At 41.5% G+C, this 20,320-nt stretch overlaps 1 protein-coding gene across 6 annotated transcripts in view; it reads left to right on the forward strand.

The window, feature by feature from the left end:
• LOC144262661 (uncharacterized) overlaps window positions 1-20,062 on the forward strand; it is a 57,909-nt gene extending 37,847 nt beyond the window's left edge. For 2 of the 6 annotated variants that reach the window (XM_077812732.1, XM_077812729.1), the window contains 3 exons: window positions 772-1,095; window positions 3,081-3,151; window positions 7,989-8,068. The gene's annotated coding sequence lies outside the window, so the exon portion shown is untranslated. Of the gene's footprint in view, window positions 1-771; window positions 1,096-3,080; window positions 3,152-7,988; window positions 8,069-8,637; window positions 8,702-19,310 lie in introns of those variants that run through there. The other 4 variants (XM_077812734.1, XM_077812733.1, XM_077812730.1 and 1 more) reach the window with 3 other exon arrangements.
• The last annotated feature ends 258 nt before the right edge of the window (window positions 20,063-20,320 follow it).

The raw sequence follows: 20,320 nt of genomic DNA on the forward strand, positions 1-20,320 counted from the left end.
AAATGGAGGGCCTGTTTTTATCACCTGGCTTTTGAAGGACAGTAGGAAGGTAGAGATACAGGCTGATGTATGGGGGAGTTAGTATTTGGTTATGTGCTGCTGCTTGGTAGATGGTGTGAGCTGATTGTTTTGCTGTTTGTTTTTTAATTTTTAAATATCTGGCAAGGTGCCCCTAGAACCTGGTATGGGCATTACTGATATAGTGTAAATCAAAATAAAATCAAATATAAATATCATATAAAACTGTGTCTTTCCTTTGTTGTTCCACAAACTCTCTGAAGTGTTTGGGCTTCTTTTTCAGATTAGCAATCATGACCATAATTGGCCAGATTCTGCTCTCTGTTATACGGATGTTAAACCAGAATAACTCCATTAATGTCAGTGGAATTATTTTGATTAACAATGATGTCAATGAGAACAATGCCAGTGTGTTTTCTTTTAAAATTATTTTACAGATATTTCTGTGGAACTCGTCACTATACTATTTGATCACTGAACTTTATGTAGCTAGTTGTCATGAACTGTGTCATGAACTGTTGGTTTTCACAGGTCACTCACAGACCAATGCCATATAATATTTGCAACATAATTGCTACATGTATACATTTGACAGTTCCAGACTTTTGTAGACTAAATTCAGATACTGTGGATCAGATTTTCAGCTGATTTACACTACAGAATCCTAGAATAATACAAATGTAGGAACGGAAAGGACCTAGACAGGTCATCTAGTCCAGTGGTTTCCAAACTTTTTGGCTCGCTCATCCCCAGGGTGAAGACCGGAAGACCTGCCACAGATGCGCCGCAGACAGAAGAAGACTGGAAGACCAGCCACATGCGCACCGCTGACGGAAGAAGACCGGAAGACTTACCGCAGGTGGGCAGCCGGAGGGGAACACCAGCTGTGGACGTGCAGAGCTGCCGGCAAAGAAAAAAACCCAGCAGAGTGCCGACCGGCGGCGCTCCTGCTGCCGCGCACCCCCTGGGATCATCTCGCGCACCACCTGGGGTGTGCGCACCCCAGTTTAGAGACTACTGATCTAGTCCATCCCCCCAATGAAGCAGGACCAACTCTATCAAGATCATACCTGAGAGGTGTGTATCTAACTTTGTTCTTAAAAACCTCCAATGAGTGATTCCACAATCTCCCCTAGAAGCCTATTCCAGTGCTTAACTAGCTTATAGTTAGAAAGCTTTTCCTAATATCTAAACTAAATCTCCCTTGCTGCAGATTAAGCCAATTCCTTCTCATACATTCAGTGGACATAGAGAACAACTAATCGTGTCCTCTTTAGAACGGCCCTTAACATATTCAAAGACTTATGGCCCCCCTCAGTCGTCTTTTTTCCAGACTAAACATGCCAGGTTTTTTTAACCTGTTTCTCACAGGTCATCTTTTCGAAACCTTTGATTGTTTTTGTTGCTCTCTTCTGGACTCTCTTCATTTTGTTCACGTCTTTCTTAAATTGTGGAATCCAAAACTGGACACAGTACTCTAACTATGGCTTCACCAGTGCCAAGTAGTGCAGAGCAATTACCTCCTGTGTCTTGCATGACACTCCTGCTAATACACCCCATTATTATAGTAGCCTTTTTCACAACCGCATCACATTGTTGACTCACATTCAATTCGTGATCCATTATATCCCAGATCCTTTTCAGCAATACTACTTCCGAGCCTGTTATTCCCCATTTTGTATTTGGGCATTGGATTTTTCCTTCCTAAGTGAAGTACTTTGCACTTGTCTTTATTGAATTTCATCTTGTTGATTTCAGACTAATTCTCCAGTTTGTCAAGATAATTTTGAATTCTAATCCCGTCCTCCAAAGTGCTTGTACCCTCTCCCATCTTGATGTCATCCTCAAATTTTAAAAGCATACCCTCTACTCCATTAATCAAGTCATTAATGAAAATAGTGAATAGTATCAGACCCAGGACTGACTGCTGCGGGACTCCACTAGATATGCCCTCCCAATCTGATAGCAATTTGCGTATGGTCTTTCAACCAGTTGTGCATGCACCTTATAGTAATTTCATCTGGACCACATATCCCTAGTTTGCTTGTGAGAAAGTCATGTGGGACTGTGTCAAAAGCCTTACTAAAATCAAGATATATCATGCCTACTGCTTCCTCACTATCCACGAGGCCAGTAACCCTGTCAAAGAAGAAAATTAAGTTGGTATCGCATTATTTGTTCTTGACTAATCCCTGTTGGCTATTACTTATCACCCTATTACCTTCTAAATGCTTACCAATTGATTGTTTAATAATTTGTTCAAGTATCTTTCCAGGACTCTAAATTAGGCTGACTGGTCTGGGGGGGAGGGATAGCTCAGTGGTTTGAGCATTGGCCTGCTAAACCTAAGGTTGTGAGTTCAATCCTTGAGGGGGCTATTTAGGGATTTGGGCCAAAAATTAGGGATTGGTTCTGCTTTGAGCAGGGGGTTGGACTAGATGACCTTCCAACCTTGACATTCTATAATTCCCTGGCTCCTCTTTGTTCCCTTTCAAAGATAGTTACTATGTTTGCCCTTCTTTAGCCCTCTGGGACCTCACCCGTTCTCCAGGACTTCTCAAAGATAATCACTAATGGTTCCAAGATTGTTTCAGCTAGTTCCTTAACTACCCTAAGATGAATTTTGTCAGGCCCTGCCAACTTGAATACATCTAATTTATTTAAATATTCTTTCACCTGTGCTTCCCCTGCTCTGGCTTGTGTTCCTTCTCCCTTGTTAATATTAACTGTGTTAAGCAGCTGGTCACACACCCTTTTTTTAGTGAAGCCTGAATCAAAACAGGCATTTGACACTTTAGCTTACAGTTATTAGCTTAGTCATCCGTTATTAGCTCTCCTGCCCTGCTAAGCAGAGGACCTACAATTTCCTTTGTCTTTCTCTTGTTCCTAATTTATTTAAAGAACCTCTTCTTATTGCCTTTTATGTCCCTTGCTAGGTGTAACTCATTTTGTGCCTTAGCCTTTCTGATTTTGTCCCTACAAGCTTGTGCTATTCTTTAGTAGTCATCCTTAGCCATTTGTCCCTATTTCTAGTTTTTGTTGGATTTGTTTTTGATTCTCAGGTCACTAAAGAGCATCATATTAGCCTCTTACGATCATCTTTCAATCATCTTCAGACTGTGTACCAACAAAGGTATAGATCAACAGAATTTATATTACTCTGTGCAAAACCTACAATATAACTTAATACCAAATGTTCACACCAGCCTCTCTTTTTGAACTAGTGCTGCTTTTGTATTCAATATACATAAGACTGTCAAGGGACAATAGCAATTACTATCTTGCAAGTGAATCTAATTGATGAACTAAAATGTAAGTGGCATATGTTGTGCTGGAAGAGAGCCTGTGATATCTGGTGCTTTCTAGTGAGAGAGGTGGTAATAGTATAAATCAGTGAACCTTATTCAACTGTGATAGTTCTCCCAACTTCTGATGCATATTAAAAATTCTGTAATAATGCTGTCTCTAATCTCAGACATGGAAGTACATTATCACTCTTAATTTTATCTGTGTAAATCATCAGGGACCATGTGTAAAGGGAGCAGAGACTTCATTATCAGATTAAATACAAAATATTTTCGTCAAATACCAGCCACTTGAAATATGAATGAATATTGTTTAAGGGATAGATTCTAATCCCCTTGCTCACACTGTGTAGGACCTTACTCCATAGTAGCTCCATTTGAGCAATTGGGCTACTTTCAGAGTAAGAAACTAGTAGGATTGCCACCTGTCCAGGTTTTCCCAGGTTGTCCTTTTCTGAAGTCGCTGCCCTAGGAAATCTGTAAGGGTGCTCAGCATACACTGCTAGCTATACAGTTTTATGGGCTCAGGATCATCCCGGATGTTCTGTTGTATTGTCTGGCAGAGATGGCAATCCTAGGCACTAGCCAAAGAGTACTCAAATCTTAAAACAACAATATAAGAGGACATGCTAATCTTGTTTTTTTGTTTGAAGTACATTGGTATATTAGCAATAGCATAGCATATTCTACTGGTGTTGGAAATTTCAGATATAATAGATATGTATAAAATCTGTTCCTTGCCAGAGAAGGAGAAGAAACAGGTGTAAACTCTCACAAATCATGGCTGTTGACCTGATATCTTGTACCAGTGTAAATTGGGGTGGAAATACCTATTTAATATATTTAGGTCTTTCTCCTGATTTTGAGTTAGGTATTATCACATGATTAGAGCTGTTGATTTGTCATAAGAGTCCAACATTTAGAAAAAGTATTGTAGTTCTGAGTACCAGCCAAATCTCATGTAAATAATCAGTTTTAAAATCAGACAGAATTACTGCACCATTTGCATTTTCAGAGCAAACAATGCATCTGCTGAAAGGAGTGAACAGTTTTGTACACAAAAGTGTTGCTATATCAAATATTACTTTAGGAAACCAAATGCACTACAATTTTGTTTAAAAAATTAATGTTTTTTGCCTTGGCGTAGAGCAATCTCACTGTCTTCTTGTGTCCACCAGCTGTCTGTCATCTTATACTCACATTGTAAAAGCTCTTTGAGGTAGAGTCTGTCTTTTTGCCGTGTGTGTCTGCCTGTCTGTGATTGTGTACAGTGACTAGCATAATGAAGCCTCAGTCCCTCATAGGGGCCTGTAGCCACTACCATGATATAAATAATATAGTTACATACATCCGCCCCCACTATGTTACAAGAATGTTATTTAAGTTGCAAAATCGAGCACCGAAAAGTTAGGAAATGTCAGATAGAAGGCTGCCTGTGGAACCTTAATTCTGCCCCTTGTGCATTCAGCTTGCACACTAAATGACACAAGGGTCCTGTGGAAAAATTACATGTGATCATGGAATTAAAGACTATCTCGAAATACATATGCACAAGAGGGCCAAATTAAAAATGCTCAGGCAATCTTAATTCTGGCTTTTCCTTATTGTAAGGTGCCCTACTGAGAGCTGGGGAGATAGATTTACAGAAGAATACAAAGAGAAAGAAAGAGAGGGGAAAGGAGAGAGAAAGAGCTGAGAGGAAAGAGAGACTCCAGCATTCAATTATTTTCCTCCCTCGAACATTTCAATTTAAACCTCCCACTCCCCCTCAAAGTATGGTATACTCACCTTTGTAAGCTGGAGGAAGTGGGGGAGCCATTTCTGGAGGTTCTTTTAACCTCTGCCTCCCTCCCAGGCTTGGGAATAAGGGGTAGCAATGGGAGCCTCCTTCATTGCTGGGAACCAGAGCATGAGCTGCAGAACAAAGGAGCAGCTGCTCCCCAGCCAGCTGCAGGACCCTGGAGTGCTCCATTCCTACAGCATGGGAAGGGGAAGGGAACACTGGCTGCTTCAGGTGCTGAGGGCCTAGTTCTCCCTCAGCATCTGAAGCAGCTTTCATGGCTGGCTTTCTTGAAGAAGTAGGGGAAAAGGGAAAGTCAGCCCATTGGACAAGGTTTGCCCACAGATTAATAAGAAGGTCACAAAACCCTGCATATCCCTGGCAGAATTTATGATGTGCATCCCACAGTAGCTCAAACATTCAATATGACAGATTCAGTAACGTGCTGCCAAAATTTTAACATGGGACTTGCTCACGTATTTTGCCTCAGCCTGTGACACTCATGATATTTCCTTAGTAAATATACTCTCCTCCCCACCAAAAATGCCCCATCGTTTGCAAACTCCTCAGCAATTCCAACCTCTTTGTGTTCCATCATTCTATACTCCATCCTCTTCCTAAACAACCACCATTCCACCACCCAAATCCATCAGTCCTTTCACTCCAAACCTTATCAGCCCACCAGGCTTCCCTTTCTTTAGACCACCGAGGCGACTTGCTTGCCTGGCAGCCGCTCCTTGCAACAGATGCTATGGCAGTAGATCTGCACCCTCCTCAGCAGTGGAGGTAGTTGTTTCCGGTGAGTCATTGTGTGGTTTCTTAATGTGGAGTAGTTCACTGAGTGGGGAGTGGCTCCTCTGGTGGACCAGGAGGTTGGTTAAATGTCCCTAGCCTGTTGGACAATTCCCCTAACTTTGTGTATGTTGATGGAGGCTGGTCATTGGAGGGAGAGGGCTCCCCCTGGCTGGTGAAGGGCTTGGGATACAGGAAAATGAGACTTCAGGCTCCTTTCCCTGTACCAGCTCTTTAAATGACAGTCTAGACAGGCTGACAGGCAAAGAGGCAGGCTGCAGCAGCTACAGGACTCTCACTCAGTACAGCTGCACTTTAGTAGCTGTTCAGGCCCAGCTTTGGAGATGCTTGGAAATTTTAATAAAGAACAGCCATTATTAACATTTTTGTGTGGGCCATGGAAAAAAATTCTTACTCAGTTAACCTGTTCGTGCCCACTACGATCACAGTATTATGGAGAGGGCGGGTCGGAGGATTTCTGGGTGGAATAGTGAACAGATTCTTTGGGACACACTTAATGAACTCATTTTATACATACCATTTCCAGCCAGAGCATTTAAAAATCATGAGTCAAGCTCCCAAAATCATAAGATTGGTTTTAAAAACCAGGATATTTTTTTCAGAAAAATAAATTTTGGGTTCTTTTTATTTGCCTTCTGGTTTCTGATGCTGTTAGGATGCACTCAGGCCATGTTTTCTAGCTTTTCTCCACAACAATGAGGGCTAGAAACTTACTTTTTTTTTTTTTTTAGTGTAAACTGAGTTTCTTACGAGATCTCCTAATTCCAGCAGCTGTGGCTTTCAGAAAAAAACCACATAAAATCACAAGAGTTGGCAACATGATATAGAAAAGTGGGTCAGAGGGGGAGAAAAAGAATCTGTAGGTGCTTCCAACCCTCCTGCTACACCCAGCTTTTTCCCTGCTGCTTCACCTTTTCATCTCTCATCCCTAGAAATCAGTTCACATTTACAAGGATATATGTGCAAGGAAAAGAGTTAGAAAGTGTTTTTGGTTTTTTTGGTAAGAAATGAAAGTTGGTGTGGGACTCAAAGTCTGCCTCAGTTAAATTCAGGGTCCAACACGAGCCCCTTACAATCCATCAGTAGGCAAATTTTGAGAAGAAAAAATTATATTCACTGTATAAATTCTACAGTGAAATAAGCCTACAAAATAGAGACAGAGATTCAAATTTAAATGTCTTTTCTGAAGTGGAGAGTTACAGAAAGACAGAAAGAGTTCATTTGGATAAATTTCCAGCTCTTGGGTATTTCAGTGTCCCTTCTATGGGAAGCTGAAAAAGAGATTACATCTTTTGCCAAGTAACAGTTATTACTCTGCTACGCATTTTTTGTGTTGAGCACTCGCTAGCAGCACATCAATTTGGCACTAACGGAAAACGAGTATTTCACTACTGAACTGCAATGCACCTCTGCCTGCATTAAAAGTAGAGAGATGCTGACTGTTCGCTTAGCTTTTGTAAGCAGCTCAAACGTTGTCTCTGTTTGTTTACAAATCATTGCTTTTTGAACCAACAAAAACAATACTATTGACGTTTTAGGGCTGACTACAGTGATCTCAAACATAAGCACTTCTTCCCTCCAGAAAAAAGATCCTGTATTCTGATCCATGCAAGTGGACATATGTGCCTGAACTCATCTCTGTGGATTTCAATGGCACTCTTTGGGAGTGTAAAGGTCTGCCCATGCTGATCAGATTGCTTAATATGGGACCTAATTTTTTAGAAACTCAGATGTTACCCAACTGAAAAAGTTTCTTATTTTCACAAGAAGAAAGAATTTTAATGCTCTGAATAAAGCCCAGTGAACTGCCTTGTCAGCACCTCTTAATGACTCACCATCTTTTCTTTTTAAAGAGAAAATGGATAGTACTTTTTTCACACAGGTGTGCACTTTATAATAGGGACTGTAAAGATTAATTATAGTATAGAACCCTCTTATCTGAACCCTCCCTCCCAAACCTCCCTTTTTAATGAACTCCCAGCATGTCTCACTTTTCTATTTATTCCCAATTAGCTAAACATATTCTGTGTCACTTAACTTGTTCAGATAACCAGGATTCTTCTGTATTACAGATGCTCAGCAATGGTGATCTGATATTGTCTTACGCGTTGGAATGTTGTTTCTAGAGATATCAACAAAAAGACTACAGCCTTTCATGTGTGATGTTACATAGCATTCTTCTGATTTGTCTTTTACTTTCCAAAACTGAAGTATTAAAAAAAATGATAGTGTATTTGTGGAATAAGTATTTAGGGTTGTTGGGAAGCCCTATTGAATTCCCAAAGGACAATTATATTTTCATGGTTCATTCAACTTACACAGTAATTCGGGTTCAGTGGGACTTTAATTTATTCGTGAATTGTTCACTTACCATTAGATACTAGATCTCCAAGAAGTACATTATTCAGTATTGTTTTCAAAATATGATGTGACAAGTCAGTATGTAATGATGGGCAGTATTTATCAAGTTGATTTTCTCAGATCACTGTTGTGGGGGAAAACAGAAGAACCCTCAAAATGAGTCATTCTAGGAAGTAACAGACTGGGGCTCATTCCCTACTCCTTCTGCCTGAGAGAGAATGTTCTATCTTAGTAGAATGAAGTTTCCATTTTAAAAACACAAGATCTCCTTTAGTCATAATTCCTATACAGTTTCCAGTCACCTTCTGCTTCATTGCCATTGTTCTGTTTTCCTGATTTTTCTGTCTCCTTGTCTTATAGAATTCCTGAAGTTTAGGCAGGACATAGGAAGGCATGTATTTGAGTTCTTCACCACTAACTGAAGCAAACTCCACAAGGACTCCTTGTTGTTTTTGAAGCAAACTAATAGACACTCATATCAATTATAATAATTATTAAGCCAATTTAGGGAACATTTGAAAGAACCTTGTCTTTACTATTGATAAATTGTAGATCCATTGTCAAATGCAGGAAGATTATTTTGCTTAGAAGAGGACTGTGTCCTATATATTGTGTCTATATTTAAATTGTGAATTCTTTGGGACAGGGACTGTCCATCTTGTGTACATAATAATAATTATTATTTGTATTGTGATAATGCCTAGGAGCCTGAGTCAGGGGTCAGGATCCGAATGTGTTAGGTGCTATACAAACACAGAACAAAAAGATAGTCCCTACTGAGAAAATTGCTGGTCAGTAACAAATGCTCCACTATGATTAATAATATTTACCAGCTGATCTCTAGGATGCTGATGAAAATGACATGCTGTATCTAGTGGTTCCTTGGGCTCAGGCTCAGAGGGAAGCCACTTTGTGTTGCTGTGGCCCTCTCTTCCACTCCCAGTCTCTATTCAAGCCTAAGTTAATTGTATTCAATTTGCAAATGAATTCCAATTGAACAGTTTCTTGCTGGAGTCTGGATTTGAAGTTTTTTTGTTGAAGAATTGCAACTTTCATGTCTGTAATCATGTGACCAGAGAGTTTGAAGTGTTCTCCGACTGGTTTATGAATGTTATAATTCTTGACATTTGATTTGATTCATTAGGCTTGAATAGAGACTGGGAGTGGCTAAGTCATTATGCAAGGTAACCTATTTCCCCTTGTTTTTTCCTACCCCCCCACCCGACGTTCTTGTTAAACCCTGGATTTGTGCTGGAAATGGCCCACCTTGATTATCATACACATTGTAAGGAGAGTGGTCACTTTAGATAAGCTATTACCAGCAGGAGAGTGGGTTTGTGTGTGTGTGTGGGGGGGGGGGGTTGTGAGAAAACCTGGATTTGTGCTGGAAATGGCCCAACTTGATTATCATACACATTGTAATGATCACTTTAGATAAGCTATTGCCAGCAGCAGAGCGTGGTGGGGGGAGGTATTTTTTCATGCTTTGTGTGTATAAAAGATCTTCTACACTTTCCACAGTATGCATCCGATGAAGTGAGCTGTAGCTCATGAAAGCTTATGCTCAAATAAATTGGTTAGTCTCTAAGGTGCCACAAGGGATCATACTGAAACACACTGACCCGTGTTCCAGCAACAAAACTGGACTAAAGTCTGGTTTCCTTGGGTTATTTCCTACCACAGTCTGGGCGGGGTGGAGGGGTGTTCATAGTCCAAGGACACTCCGTCTCCTTGGGGTACACTGCAGACAGCAGTCCCGGCAACTTCTCTCCAGGGTCAGTCTGCTCTGGAGGCAGGGCTCGGCACAGTGCAGATTCAGCTCTGGAGTTCTGAAGGGGTGTGTGTGTGTGTGTGTGAAACTGCCCTAGCTCTGTTGACCAGGGAAAGTGTAGTTGTCCTGTGGGCTCAGGCTCAGAGGGAGGCCACTCTGCCTCATTACACTGCACCTCAGAAGGCATTCCTGGTGAGCAAAGCTTAAAGGATAAACAACCCTAAAGTCCCTCAGATTTCCATGACAATTTCAAATGATATACCTGAGATATATCAATGATATTTTCATCCTCTGGACAGACAACATAAACTCTATCATAAATTCCATCAACAACCACCAGCCATTCATCAAGTTTTCTCGAGAACACTCCTGCACCAGCATCAGCTTCCTGGACACCACAATCAGCTTCAGCAATGTAAGCCTCCAGACAACTATATACAAGAAACCCACAGATCACTATACTTATCTTCACAAAGCCAGTAGCCACCCCAAACACACCAAGAAATCTGTTATCCAAGTCCTCAGAAAATGCAGAATATGTTCTGACGAAAAGTACAGGATATACACCTTAACACACTTAAAATCGTCTTTACCAAACAAGGACACTCCACCAGAGTAGTAGATTGCATCATGGAATATGCCACCCAAATAGGCCAAGAGAACCTACTTCAATACAGAAAAAAAACATCCTACCAACTGTACATGCTGTGATAAAGTTCCTCCTCTGCCTTTATGGGTCCTGCGCTTATTGGCTGATTTGCTCGCCTCAGAGGTTCACGGCAGCCCTCAGTTTGGCCACTTTCATGGCTCAAATCTGCTGTTCACTCAGTTAGCCTCATCACTGGCCAGCATAGGGAAAAGGAAGAAGAACAATCCCCGCAGTCTCTGCTGATCCACCTAGTGGATCGGGGAACAGGCCAGAGACCTTCCCCTCTGGTGGAACCCACAGTCCAGGTCAACTCCTCCAGTATCAAGTGGGGAGTTGGGGGGATGGAGGGATGGAGGGAACGTGGGCCTGCCCTCTACTCCGGGTTCCAGCCAGGGCCCTGTGGATTGCAGCTATCTACAGTGGATCCTGTAACAGCTGTGTGACAGCTACAAATCCCTGGGCTACTTCCCCATGGCCTCCTCCCAACACCTTCTTTATTCTCACCACAGGACCTTCCTCCTGATGTCTGATAATGCTTGTACTTCTCAGTCTTCCAGTAGTATGCCTTCTCACTCTCAGCTTCTTGCAACTCTTGCTCCCAGCTCCTTGCACGCACACCACAAACTGAAGTGAGCTCCTTTTTAAACCCAGGTGCCATGATTAGCCTGCCTGTCTTAATTGATTCTGGCAGCTTCTTGATTGGCTGCAGGTGTTCTAATCAGCCTGTCTGCCTTAATTGTTTCCAGAAAGTTCCTGATTGTTCTGGAACCTTCCCTGTTACCTTACCCAGGGAAAAGGGACCTACTTAATCTGGGGCTAATATATCTGCCTTCTATCACTCTCCTGTAGCCACCTGGCCTGACCCTGTCACAATGCCTAGTTGTCACCTACAACCCTACACTGAAACCGATATGAGGTATCATCAAACAATTACAAGCCATACTCAATGAGGACCACATCCTGAAAGAAATCTTTCCTGAACTCCCTCTTTGGGCCTTCAAACAATCCCCCAAAACCTCGCCAAGCTCATCATCAGAAGCAATTTCCTCACAGATCAGGACCCACCAACTCAAAGAGGCACCAGACCCTCGCCAGAACAACACATGCAAAACTTGCAGATATATCTTCACTGGTACAATGATTAGTACTGCCCACAACACAACTTTCGAGACCCATTGGTCCTACACCTGCCTTTCACATGTGGTGTACCTCATCTAGTACTGTAAATGCCCCAGTGACAACTATGTGGGTGAAACCAGACAGTCACTGTGCTCTAGAATGCACTCACAAAGGAAAATGATAAAAGACAGAAACACCATATCATTGTGGGTGAACACATTTTACAAAATGATAATTCCATATCTGACCTCTGAGTCCACATCCTCAAAGGAAACCTGCACAACACCTTCAAAAGATGAGCCTGGGAGCTAAATCATAACTTTTATTACACACTAAAAATCATGGTCTTAATAAAGACATTGGATTTATGGCTTATAACAACAATCTGTAACCCACTAACCTCCCTTTTTTGTCTTGTGACTGTGAGGGTGTTAATCTGATCATTCACCTTGAATGATCCCTGGAAATGTGTGTTCACTACTTATGTTAAACAATCTGTTCCCCCTTGTATTTAGCTGTGACACTTTATCTTTCCCAGATCTGAAGAAGAGCTCTGTATAAGCTTGAAAGCTTGACTCTTTCACCAATAGAAGTTGATCCAATAAAACATATTACCTCACTGTGACAGGTTGCCCCTCATTTGCAGTGTACCACCTGATATACTAGGGTACCACTGAGCCCACCAGTTCCACCAATCTGGGTTCCCTTACATTGCCCTGCTGAGCCAGACCCTCAAGCCTCCTCCAGCACACACACCGGTAGGGCCACACCCAGCTGCAGAAAGACACAGACATTGAGATCAGCTCTGCGTGAGAAGACTCAGCTCGGGAATTGCCTAGCACACAAGTGCACACCCCCTCTGAAGTGTAAACCCAAAACTGTATTGTCTTGGGCTGCACAGAAAACTGTACAGTGTAAGGTCATGAAATGTACTCCCTCCCTCAATGTGGAGGAAGATATGCACAGCATTTTGCCCCCCTCCCTATTATGAATTCCACAGACTGGTCTAGAGAAAACAAACACAAATTTATTAACTACAAAGGATAGATTTTAAGTGATTATAAGGGATTGCAAACAGATCAAAGCAGATTACTGAGCAAATAAAACAAACATGCAAACTAAACTTAATAGACTAAAGAAACTGGCTACAAGTAGTAATTTTTCACCCTAAATGTTGTTTTAAGCAGGTTGCAGAGTTTCTTGAAGACAAACTGCTCTTGCTTGCAGCTTAGAACTCCAGATATTCCTTTCACAGGCCAGACACCTTCTAGCCTGGGCCCAGTCCTTTCTTCCCCAGATCTGTCTTAGGTGTTTTCAGCAGTCATCTTGGGCGGGGATTCAGTGAAGAACCAAATAAGATTCACTCACTTCCCTACTTTAAATAGGATTTTCAATTGGCAGGAATCCTTTGTTTCTCAGTTTGGTCTCCACCCCCTATTAGTTGGGAAATAGTAGGCCAGTCAGCATGGATTCTCCAAGGGCAAGTCATGCCTGACTAATCTAATTGCCTTTTATGATGAGATAACTGGCTCTGTGGATGAAGGGAAAGCAGTGGACGTGTTGTTCCTTGACTTTAGCAAAGCTTTTGACACGGTCTCCCACAGTATTCTTGCCAGCAAGTTGAAGAAGTATGGGCTGGATGAATGGACTATAAGGTGGATAGAAAGCTGGCTAGATTGTTGGGCTCAATGGGTAGTGATCAATGGCTCCATGTCTAGTTGGCAGCCAGTATCAAGTGGAGTGCCCCAAGGGTTGGTCCTGGGGCCGGTTTTGTTCAATATCTTCATAAATGATCTGGTGGATGGTGTGGATTGCACCCTCAGCAAGTTTGCAGATGATGCTAAACTGGGAGGAGAGATAGATATGCTGGAGGATAGGGATAGGATACAGAGGGCCCTAGACAAATTGGAGGATTGGGCCAAAAGAAATCTGATGAGGTTCAACAAGGACAAGTGCAGAGCCTGCACTTAGGACGGAAGAATCTCATGCACCGCTACAGACTAGGGATCGAATGGCTTGGCAGCAGTTCTGCAGAAAAGGACGTTACAGTGGATGAGAAGCTGGATATGAGTCAACAGTGTGCCCTTGTTGCCAAGAAGACCAATGGCATTTTGGGATGTATAAGTAGGGGCATTGCCAGCAGATTGAGGGACGTGATCATTCCCCTCTATTCGACATCGATGAGGCCTCATCTGGAGTACTGTGTCCAGTTTTGTGCCCCACACTACAAGAAGGATGTGGAAAAACTGGAAAGAGTCCAGCGGAGGGCAACAAAAATGATTAGGGGACTGGAACACATGACTTATGAGGAGAGGCTGAGGGAACTGGGATTGTTTAGTCTGCGGAAGAGAAGAATGAGGGGGGATTTGTTAGCTGCTTTCAACTACCTGAAAGGGGGTTCCAAAGAGGATGGCTCTAGACTGTTCTCAATGGTAGCAGATGACAGAACAAGCAGAAATGGTCTCAAGTTGCAGTGGGGGAGATTTAGGTTGGATATTAGGAAAAACTTTTTCACTAGGAGGGTGGTGAAACACTGGAATGGGTTACCTAGGGAGGTGGTAGAATCTTCTTCCTTCTAAGTTTTTAAGGTCAGGCTTGACAAAGCCCTGGCTGGGATGATTTAATTGGGGATCGGTCCTGCTTTGAGCAGGGGGTTGGACTAGATGACCTCCTGTGGTCCCTTCCAACCCTGATATTCTATGATTCTATGATTCCCTTTCAGTGAGGGTTGTGAAGGGTGAAGAAATAATACCAATCGGTAAAAGACATGGAACTTGAACTCATGGTATCCTTGTTCCCAGCTTGCTGCATTTACATGTAGGACAATGAATATTTTGATGTACTGCTCTTCCTCCTCCACAGTTTTGTCTGTGGACTATTTAGAGGGCATGCGGGCATGAGACACCAGAATAGTGCATATATGGTGCTAACCGAATATTCAGGACTTTTAGCAGCAAGTCGGGAGTAAGCTGTAGTGAATAAAACACAGACAGGAAATGGAGTTTTCATCAGCTAATACCTTGTCCAAATCTGAAAAAATGTCCATGGAGAGGCAAAGAAGCACCTTCCTGCCCTAAGGACTATTCCTTTTCTAAGTGTCATTTCAGGCTGCAAACCAAGGATACACTAGAGATCTTTAAAAAATGGTCTGAATAATTTTATGGAAAATGCTAGGAAACCTAAACATAGTTGTTGCTGGTTTCCCCCCATAATAAAAATGTTAATAAAATAGCAAAGACATGCTGATATTTAAAATTGATAAACGTCTCCTGTTAAGCGTTCACCGGATCCCATGGGGATGGGACCATTAGCTTTACCTACTTGCTTTCAGACCCTCTGTTCTTCTGGGTACATGGGTAGTGCAAATTGTCATGCCTATGCTGCAAAGGGCAACTCTTCAGTTGTTTTACTGGGAGCCCTGAATTTTTAACTGTGAAAAGTTTCGAGCCTTTTAAACTCTAAACTCTGCTGGAAAATTATAAACCACTAAAGTACCATGTCAGCAGAGATTGTAAACCCATAGGCCATCAGCATGAAAGTGGAGCTTTTAACTTATTTATAACTGAAATATGGGATGTGGTATTGATAAATTCCTCAGGTTTCCCTGGCAAAATTTATGCAGTTTTCAGATTTCACCTTTTTAACCAGATTTCACCAAAAATGATCCATAGTGAGATTAAAGTTCTTGAAAATATTAATTATTCAAAACTATCTGAGATTTCTTCAGTGGTCTGCAGTGATCTGGCCTGCAGATCATTCCAGTTTACAATATTACAAATGAATGTACAATTCACTGTTCATTCTGGAATTTATGTATTATTTAATGTTAATACTGTGATAGAATCTAAAAGCAACAACCAAGTTAGGGCTCTTTGTGCTAGGCGTCATACAAACATCAAATAAATGACCATCCCTGAGCCAAAATAGCTGATAAATTTTAGATAAAGTGTTAGCTTATTTGATTTCTAATAAGACAGGTTACTTTATGGTTTTAATGCAAATATGTAAATTTAGGGCTTTAACTTTCATTTATCACACACTCCAAAGTCCCCATTGAAATCACTGGGAGTCTACAGTGCACAGGGAACACAGAATTATGCCCTTAAATTTAAATGACTTTAAGTGTTTAGCACTGCACTCAGATTTTGGGCATGGGCATACATAATTTAAAAATTAATATTACTTTTTATTAAAATATCTCTAGTATTTTATAACTCCCTATTGATTCTGCATTTTTGCTTTCGATTTGGATAAAAATGATTTCATACCACAGTATGCTTTTATCTAGTCATTCATGGCCTGATTTTCAGAGGTACTCAGTACCCACAACACTCATTGATTATCAGAGGTGCTGAGCACCTACAAATCCCATTGACAAGCCAACCCTTATTGTACATGGAAATTGATTAAACTTTCATTTCTAGGAAAGATAAAATGAGTCTGACAATAATGGCTGGATATGGCTGACTGGAGCATTCTGTAATATTTCAGACTAAAAAACTCCATAATGTTGAAACTATTATACTTTGTTCTACAACGCTATCTCACATGACATGAGGGACAATATAATGTGTTACAGAAGCTACTATGCTGAAAACTGTTTTAAAGTGCTAGAATGAGAGCAGCAGCAGAGACAGGTAAATTAGGACATTTTTAGACATGTTAAAGCAATTTTGTATTGAGAAGCAGACAGAATGTTTAGACAGTATTCAGAAAAAGAAACAATGGATACAGAAAAAGCTGCATACAGTATAAGATGAATCATCATTACAACACAAAACCCTACAGGATCATTCTTACAATTCTAATTGGTGGGTGCTCAGTTAACTACCAGGAAATGATTGATTTTCCATCAGAGAGCTTTGTTAATTTCATTGCATTGCATTGCAAGCAATTTTAACACCTTGTGATATTGCTATTGTAATCCATTAAATAAAACAGCAATTTTTTCTGCATCTTTCATATTTTACAAATTAACTCCTTGGTTAAAAATGGTTTCAGAGTAACAGCCGTGTTAGTCTGTCTTCGCAAAAGAAAAGGAGTACTTGTGGCACCTTAGAGACTAACCAATTCATTTGAGCATGAGCTTTCGTGAGCTACAGCTCACTTCATCGGATGCATACCGTGGAAACTGCAGAAGACATTATATACACACGGAGACCATGAAACAATACCTCCTCCCACCCCACTGTCCTGCTGGTAATAGCTTATCTAAAGTGATCATCAAGTTGGGCCATTTCCAGCACAAATCCAGGTTTTCTCACCCTCCGCCCCCCCCCCCCAAACTCACTCTGCTGCTGGTAATAGCCCATCCAAAGTGACCACTCTCTTCACAATGTGTATGATAAGAGAGTGGTCACTTTGGATGGGCTATTACCAGCAGGAGAGTGAGTTTGTGGGGGGCGGGGCGGAGGGTGAGAAAACCTGGATTTGTGCTGGAAATGGCCCAACTTGATGATCACTTTAGATAAGCTATTACCAGCAGGACAGTGGGGTGGGAGGAGGTATTGTTTCATGGTCTCCGTGTGTATATAATGTCTTCTGCAGTTTCCACGGTATGCATCCGATGAAGTGAGCTGTAGCTCACGAAAGCTCATGCTCAAATAAATTGGTTAGTCTCTAAGGTGCCACAAGTACTCCTTTTCTTTTTGGTTAAAAATGTTACTTTTCGTCATATCTGTGTTGCAGGGCAGGACAATTAATTACCTAGACCACTAGTTGAAAAAACAACAATACCCCACTCTATTTTATCACCTCTGGGTGAAATCGCGGGCCCACTGAAGTAAATTGACTTCAATGGAGCCAGGATTTCACCCTAGAACTCCAATTCTGCAAACACCTAGCCACATGAGTAATTGTTCTGAACTCAGTGGAACTAGTCATATACATGAGTGTTTGCAGGATGAAGATCTAAATTTGTGGACAACTCATAAGGGCATTTTTACATAGTTTATTCACAAGGGTTGTCAGATGTCTCTAAACTAATAGTGAAAGGTTTAGCAATACTTGAAAATAAGAAAAGAAAATGGCTAAGACAAATGCAAACAGCATACACTTAAGGATGCAGAGTGTACATTGTTATTTTAACATAAATAGCTTTGGCTTTATATAAACTCCATACTGAGACTACTTTTGGAATATTTTATTTTATTGCATTTTTATTATTGCCACTTAGTATTTATTAACCTCAAATGGGCCGTCCATTATGTAGTATTTATGTAGTAGCATGCACAGCATGGAATGAATGAGTATAGATTGGAATTTTATAAATCTAAATCAATTAATAAATAACACGAGGTCCTAGACACTTCTATCCCCAACTCTGCAACTGACTTAATTGGGGCTCCACGTGGGGACAAGAAGCCACTTGCAGGTTTAAGGTCTTTCGCGGGGGGTGATCAAAAAGAGATCAAAAATATGCAATAGGAAGGACAAAGATAGAATGAGAGACGCTAATGTGTGCTCATGAGTCCAGTGTCTTCTCCAGTCCAGGACTTTGTCCCTCCAGGTTAGCTTGTGCCACATTGGCTTTTATTCAGAGGATTAAAAGGAGTCTGCTCCCTCCAGTGCTGTTAGTCCAGCAACCTCCACAAATACTAAATTCACATTAAAATAATACAAATAAAATGTAAAATGTAGCCCTGCTATGAGTGCAGGGGACTGGACTAGATGACCTCTCTAGGTCCCTTACAGCGATTCTGTGATTCTATTTAGAGGTCTGACTATTTGGTGACATTGGCAAGATTTGGCCTTTATATTTTAGAATAAAATGAAATATGGTGGGAAAGGTTTGAATAATTTTCTTAAGTTATATGCTGTCCTGTAAAGAAAGAAATGGATAGACGACAAAGAGTTACTGCGAAGTACATTTTGAATTATACCTTGAAATCTTGCTTCCCAGCATCAAAGGATTCAGAAAAGGCCAATTTAGGAAAACTTTCTCTACACATGAACAGCTAAAATACGGTGAAAACTATCTACGCCAAAAATGGGAAAAAATATATTGCAATGAAGATCAAGTGGCATTGGACAATTTTCTAAAGGAAAGTTTTTTTGTTTTTAAATACACAAAAGGGGCCTGATTCAATGTTGCTACCACCACTCAGACTGTAGGACCCCAGGCATTGCAAGTCTGTTAGGGGCAGGAGCTCAGAAGCCTTGCCCCTTGTTCCACCTCCAAGTCCAATTCCTGCAGTATGCATTGTGGATAGTGAGTGGGTCATATAGTGGTAGTTCCATCTCACAGTATTCGGTGCCATTGCCCTACACCCATACAGTAATGCAACCCTCCTCATTTCCCTTACCCCTGGTGGGCCATACTCACCATGGCTGGTGCTCTGAATGGGGCTGTGGACAAGCACTCCAAAGCAGAAGTGTCAATAAGCATGTCTCGTTTAAAACTTCAGGGGAACAAGGGAGGGAGTTCTGAACCTTAACTTCTGCTTTCCATTGTGACTGTACTGACATTGGTACCTCTGGGTGTTTTATGTGCAGCTGCTGCTGTTGTGGCCTCGAGGGGTTTCCCCCTCCACACCTATGGAACGCCTAAGCCAGATACGGTGGAGAACGAAGATCAGACCATGAGAAGAAGGTCTGGAGGGTGAATACTGCAAACTGTCTGGAGAAGGAAAGAGCAGACAGGACAAAGGCCCAGGAGTCCCAGCAGGAAGTGGTGAGGGAGATGCACCAGGACATAATGGGCTTTCTCCAGCAGCAAACACAGATACTGCAGACTCTTGTTGACCTACTGTAATGGAATGATAAACTGTATTATTATAGTGTTCAGCCACTAGGTGGCACTGTGTGTAAAATACCAGCTATACCTGGCAGTGCATTAGGGATCTTGTGATGAACTCATCTGATGTGTACAAGCAAGCTCTGTAGCCAGTCCATATCTGGTACAGAAATACATGACACCTACCAGTTCACCAGTCATGGGCTCACCTCCCTTTGCAGTCTACGGAGAACTCCATTTTAGCACTTCCCTACACCATCTCTCAACATTGCATGTGGCCTCAGGGGCCACATTGCCTGCCACTCCACACCACGGGACAAGAGGGACAACCACAGCTTCACATCCACTGATCTGTGAGAGCCATGGGTGCTGTATGGGTAGCCAAAAGGGACATGAATTTTCTTTCCCCAGTTAAGTTCTGTTCTGTTAATTTATGAAGTTTTGAATGTATTTGCTTTTAAATTGCACAGATCTTTTTTGCCCTGGTTTTGTTATTCAATAAAATTCTATATTTTTGAAAAGTAATTCATCTTTATTAATTCCCAACATATGCTGCTGGATACTTAGCAGTACTGAAAGCACCCACTTACTTATTATTGTACAATGTGACACAACTCATAGGGTCAGTGACAAACACAGTGTAATAATCATAAATGTACAGCAAGCAACACAAAATTAATAGGTACATTGACAGTGTTATATTCAGAGATGTACATAAAGCCCCACACAATTCCTGACAGGCCCCAAAATTGCAGAGGCAGGCACAGCA

The sequence above is a fragment of the Eretmochelys imbricata genome, chromosome 3, assembly GCF_965152235.1.
Source record: "Eretmochelys imbricata isolate rEreImb1 chromosome 3, rEreImb1.hap1, whole genome shotgun sequence".
In the NCBI taxonomy this organism is placed as follows: domain Eukaryota; kingdom Metazoa; phylum Chordata; order Testudines; family Cheloniidae; genus Eretmochelys; species Eretmochelys imbricata.